The sequence below is a fragment of the Octopus sinensis genome, linkage group LG1 (assembly GCF_006345805.1).
Source record: "Octopus sinensis linkage group LG1, ASM634580v1, whole genome shotgun sequence".
Taxonomy (NCBI): domain Eukaryota; kingdom Metazoa; phylum Mollusca; class Cephalopoda; order Octopoda; family Octopodidae; genus Octopus; species Octopus sinensis.
In genome coordinates, this window is record NC_042997.1 from 15360006 (window position 1) to 15366931 (window position 6926).

Below are 6926 nucleotides of genomic sequence, written 5' to 3' on the forward strand. Positions count from 1 at the left end.
TTTGCCGAACCGCTAAGTGACGGGGACGCAAACACACCAGCATTGGTTGTCAAGCAATGCTAGGGGGACAAACACACAAACACACACATATACATATATATACATATATACGGCAGGCTTCTTTCAGTTTCCGTCTACCAAATCCACTCACAAGGCATTGGTCGGCCCGGGGCTAAAGCAGAAGACACTTGCCCAAGATGCCACGCAGTGGGACTGAACCCGGAACCATGTGGTTGGTTAGCAAGCTACTTACCACACAGCCACTCCTGCGCCTATTTGTGACTTTTATCGTTTTTACTGAATTCAGCTACTGGACTGCGTCCTTGCTGGAGCACCGCCTTGAATGGTTTAGTCAAACAAATCGAACCCAATACTTATTCTTTTTAAAATCAGTTACTTAGTGCGTTGATCTCCTTTTGCTGAACCGTTTAGTTACGAGGAGGTAAACGAACCAAAACCGGTTGTCAAGTGATGTGTTTTCGTTGGACAAACACAGAGGCAATGTTGAACACACACATACATATATACATAGTATTGCAACGGCTTGGGTTTTAGGGGACCACAGCTGTTTAATATCTTGCCAAGGAACCTAAGAGATCTGCAAGGTATAGATGTATTAACGTTGAAAAAGTACCTGAACAAATTTCTATCTGAAATACCAGATGCGTCCACATCACGACAGGAGGCACAAAGGAGAACAACTCGCCTTTTCGCCAAAAACTACCGAAAGGAGACCCAAAACACTGAAACTAGTAAAAGAACTACATACATGCATGCATGCATACATACATACACACACACACACACACACACACATACACACATATACACACACACACACGCACGTGATGGGCTACACAGTTTCCGTCTCTCAAATGTTCTCGCAATGCATTAGTCGACCCAAGGCTATAAGGTGGCATACAGTGGGATTGAAACCAAAACCTCGTGGTTGCAAAGCGAGTTTCTTAACCACACATCCATTCCTACGCTTATTAAAATTTTATTTATTTTTTAATATTTTTTTTATACCCCAGCATGTGAATAATGCGTCGTTGGCCACAAGTCTCTAACTGACCAAATTCCTGACTTACTACAGCGAGAGCATCTACAGCTCTCACATCTGAATAGCACCAGTTCTTTTGCCGACTTATGTATCCTTCACTCATATATTGGTGAAAGATATCTTTATATATAAATGTAAAGTTGTGTGTCTGTCTCCTCCGATTTAAATTCCTAACTACTCCCACATTTTGCGGTGCAGTTTAACCAAAAGTGGGTATCTTATAGTCGTGATTCATATCGAGCCCTTCTGGGTACTAGCGCACGTCTACGATGAGTCTACGATTAAAAAAAAAAATTACCATACTTTTTTCCCATTTTTGATGCATTTTTTGCTATTATATAAGGGAAGTAACTCTCTAAAAATGTATTATTAAATCTCAGAACGTAAAAAGCTACAGTAACACCCCCCTTTGTGGTTAGCCATATTGAGATGGCTATTATACTTTACATCTCTAAAAATGCTTATATAGTTATTTCCCTTACAAACCCGAGCAACGCCGGGCGATACTGCTAGTTCAATATATATTCTTGTATGTGTGTATGTGTGCGTTATAATTCGCTCATACACACATATTACTCATGTACACACAACTGGATTCTGCAAAGTATTCTTCTACTAAATTTAGCTCGGAAGTTATTATTCAGCCAAAGACGGTGCACTCTGGGAATGAACCAAGAATCATATGGCTGCAAATTGAACTTAAAATGAGCATTTTCTAATAGTGGCCCTAATAGTTGAAAATATTCGAAGAGTTATTTATTTGTATTTCTTCCCGATACCAATTCTATGTTAGACATAGTTTTATTTTATGCAAGTTCCCTGACACGTGAAATTACAAGCATTGTTGCTAGTTTTTGATACAGGCACAGTTAAAGCTATTTGGAATAGAAATTTACTTCCCAACCAAATGGTTCCGGGTTCAGTCCCACTGGGTGGCACCTTGATACTGTGTGATAGTTGAATATTAGTATCACTATCATAAAAGCAATGTCATTCACTGTCAATATTATACAAAGACATGTCTGGCCCATAGGGAAATATTTCCTTTCTCGAAAACAGGTGAAAATTGGCAATAGGGAGGCCGTAGAAAATATCCCTCCATAAATCCCTTCTGTTTTATGCAAGCAAGGAAACGTGAATGTTAAAACAATGATGATGTCTTTTTTTTTTTTTTGCTGCTGGTTGACAAGTGTGTAGGCTAACTGGCGAATATTAAATTTTATATATTATATGCACACTGAAAATAGTGGCTTACAAAATAGGACATTATTGTAATTCGAGATATATGTTGGATGACCATGGACGAAATATCTTTGATCATAAGTTTGATCCAGGCTCAGCTGACGCTTGATAACACATATAGGTACATCTACCAACATAAAATAAAACATCAATATGGTGTATGTTCTTTGTAAATAAACTCGAACATTTAAGATTAACAATAAATGTTAATTATGAAAGGTCGCTGCTCTGGAAATAAAATCTATAATTATTCACAATACAGCATGAAACCTACGCTTGTTTTCTGTTGGGTTTTCATAATTTGTTTACTTTTGGCGACTTCGATCGCTTGAATCAGTTATTTAGATTTCTTGATGTGATCACTATTACGACAGTGTTTGCCTCCTGGTTTGCCTGCCCGGAAGAGAAAAAAAAAGAAGGAAAGTGGTTCAGAGCAATCGGGGAAAATTTGACCATCGTTCTCCATCCCGCCTCCAATTATGCTTGTTTGATGTAGGAAAATAAAGGAACGAAAAGAAAGAGTTAGCCCATTACCAATTCCACTTGCTAACTACTGTTTCGGAGAGAAGCAACGGGTAGTCATTGTCGCTGTTATCTTCTTCAAAGGCTGCCTTGACTTCTATCAATGAATGCGATATCAGACGGACGCAGACTCCTCATAATGACCGAGTGTACCAGCAATATGAAGAACAGGTACTACAACATCGTAAAAGCTGGCTCTTTTACCTGTACCGGAAACCTCTTGTAGCCGGTCTCCTGCGACGCGAAGAGGAATTGAAGGGGGCTAAAAAACTTATCTCACGAAATAGCTGAAGAACCATGATAACAACTGACTGAAATCGTAGACTATGCCAACATGCAGCTGATTATATACAGGTGAAACGCAAAGAAGAGATAATGACTCTTAGAATTCTGTGTAGGCCCTGACAAAGAGGTGCTTGAGTGATATTTCGGAGCAAACTCATTCACATCAATCGACATGGAAAGGTGAAGTTGAGATGCCACTCGGAGACACTTGCGAGGAAGTATTTCATTGTCTTATGTTGGAGAGTAATCTCACCCTCATTTCTAAAAGGGCTGTGCGATGGTGACGACGTGGGATACTCCACCCGGGTAAATGTTTTGTGACTGTCGGCAGGAGTAGTACTGGAAGAATCGAGAAAGGGGCTGGACGTGGGTAAGTACCAGGAAAATTGGTCACGGGTTGACATCAAAGTTTAGATGTAGATCTCAAGAAATCCTGAAGAATATATTCGACAAATCCGTCGAATGGAATCCAACTGCTTGCTGTGGTAATGGTGATTGGAAAAACTCACGTTTCTCATGATATTAACAACCACCTGAGGGAAAAGCCCGCCTACCACAGCCACAACATTGTAGGCAATCAAAAACCACAGCCAGGTGGTCAAAAAGTTGCACCACCTACCTCGCCCAGATTCAATTTTAAGTGGCTACAAGGTGTACACCTAATTCGGTTGGCCCAGAAAGAGTTGAGTGACTGTAGTGAAAGGTTCAAAAAGTAAAATGTTTCATTTCGTAAGTATTGGCTTCAAATTTTGGCACAAGGCCAGAAATTCCGGGAAGGGGGCTAAGTCGATTACATAACCTCAATGCTCAACTGGTATTTATTTCATTGACTCCGAAAGGACCTTGACGGAATTTGAACTCAGAACCTAGAGGCGGACGAAATGCCGCTAAGCATTCCCCAGCATGCTAACTGTTCTGTTAGCTCACTGCTTTAAGTATTGCTGTTGTTGACCAAAGCGCAATTAAATTTCTCCTGGTGTTAGACTCTCTTTACTCTTTTACTCTTTTACTTGTTTCAGTCATTTGACTGCGGCCATGCTGGAGCACCGCCTTTAGTCGAGTAAATCGATCCCGGGACTTATTCTTTGTAAGCCCAGTACTTATTCTATCGGTCTATTTTGCCGAACCGCTAGATGACGGGGACATAAACACACAAGCATCGGTTGTCAAGCAATGCTAGGGAGACATACACACGCATACATATATATACATATATACGACAGGCTTCTTTCAGTTTCCGTCTACCAAATCCACTCACAAGGCATTGGTCGGCCCGGGGCTATAGCAGAAGACACTTGCCCAAGATGCCACGCAGTGGGACCGAACCCAGGACCATGTGGTTGGTTAGCAAGCTACTTACCACACAGCCACTCCTGCGCCTATAGACGTAGATAATGAAGTACTCATATTCTCGCAGTTTTTCACAGTTGCTGGCGTAGAATCTCGGCATGGAGTTTTTCGTGCGGTACTACACTTGCACTGCTTATTGAAAAATGAATGGTATGTCAGTGGTCCTGAACGTGAACGACCGTGAAGAGGATCTCTTCAGACTACTCGTCGTTTATGGTTGGGGCCGGGTAGCCAGGGTTAGTTTGTAATTTGCTGGTTCAGCATCGGAACAAAAAACAGAGAGAGAAGGAGAGAGCTAGCCAAAGAAATTGCATGTGATGTTTCAATGAGACGTACAAAGATTACGTTGTCCCAGCTAAAAGTTTATGCTTTTGAGCACAGAAGCCAAAGCTGTTCGGTGTGTGCGGACAGTAGAGGTACAACATATAAACAAAATTGCAATTCGGATTTCAGTGGACAACAGTGGACGTGGGTATTCGATTTCAGAGACGTGTATGAGCGCAGTGGAATGCAACTGAGGCAGCAACAAAAACAGCAAATCACAGCTTCCTGAGTATCATTAGTCAGAAATGCAGGAATGGCAAAGTTGATTAATTTGTACCCAGTTCCAGAAACAAGTGGGCAGACATCCCGTTCCCTGACAGTAACATGCAATAGCATCGCTTCATTGTTGTGTGACGAGGAAGATATAATAGTTGCAGAAGGAAAGTGTCCAAATTATCAAGGAAAAAAATAAAAGTAAAAAGAAAAAAAATGCAAAAATATCAAAAGAACGCAACGATGGGGAACAACCACATCAGAACAACAATGATGCCCCTCCTCAGAATAATGATGAAGACGGAGCCTTTGAAGATCAAAGCGATAACTAACAGATAAAACCATGCATCCATGGCGCCATGGATATTCCGTCAGTGACTTAAAAAATGACGTAACCGCTGTTAATAGGTGTATTTGGGTGGACGAGACGAAAGTACGAGTAATGCCAAGCGGGTAGGGATGTGGGGTGCTCTAACTCGATCTAACCAGTAGTTTTCTTCACTGTGTGAGGACAAGAACCAAAGACATTTTCCTACTTATTTCCTTTTAATTACACCTTGTTTTAATTATGGCGTGGTTTATTGTACTTTCTTATTTGTTCTGTGTAAATATCTACGCTTTATAAAATTTTAATTCCTCCGTTTGTATATTGTTTAACGTTTTTTATGCCATTCCTTCGTATAACTTATATGTTCTACTCCCTACGTTTTCGTAGGGACATCGTCATTTCAACGCTTTTTAACATTTTTTTTCTGTATCTTTACGTGTCCTTGTGCCGATTAAGGAAAAGATTCTTGCTATTGTAGTAGTCACTTGTGGTCAGTCAACCCCCCCCCCCAATTAGTTGTCAGTTCTTCAAAATAAGTCTTTTGATTTTCTTATTCGATATTCCTAGTAATAAACATTAGTCAAATACTCATTGGTTTCATTGCTGATGTCATTTAGCTCCAGCTTAGCTTTGATCTAGCTGATCTATGACCAGAGGTATTCCAACCAAGAACGTCCCATCTTTTGTGTATATATATATATATATATATAATATATATATATATATATATATATATCTGAATTTGTTTTCTATGGTATCTGATTGATTCGATTGATTGATTGATTCTAGTTTCAGCTCATGAGCTGTGGCCATGCTGGGGCACCACCATATCTATCTATTTATTTAGTCATTTATTTATTTATTTATTTATTTATTTACTTATTTAAATGTAGATATATACATACATATCAATTATTTATTTTAATAATATATGGATACATGTATACTAGTTTGTACTTATACTCTGTATGTAATTTTAATTATTTCTTCTTATTTATTTTATCACATTTTAATCTTAAGTAATTACAATTTATTAACTTATAATTAATTTAATTTTTGTTATTTACTTATATACCATTGTATTGGTAAGTCCTCCACTGATATTATTTAATGCAAAATCCTGTTAATTATTACATTTGTATCTATGTGTCCACTGATGCTTAAAAGTATATTTATATATAAGTACTATGAATGTTTACTCGCAAGTCATATATGAAAATATACGGTGCGTATGTGTATGTCTGTTGTTATACATGAGTATTATTATGGGCATGTATATTTGAGTGTAATTCTATTAGTTCGTAGGATAGGTTCTTTGATGGATAAATATTAATATTATAATGGCATTGGATTTATTACGTAGAAATGATATATATTTATGCTATAAATGTCTTGTCTTGTTTGTTTATATATCCCAGAATATTTCCGTATTTTGACTTCTTACAATTAATCTCTTATAATTTAATTGCTATAAACCGATGTCAATTTAGTATATGTATGTTTCTATGTCTATTGATAGTCAAACAAAAATGTTTAATCTATACTTTATAACTTAGCATACATTTGATTATAACAAATTACGGTGAATTCAGTAAACGT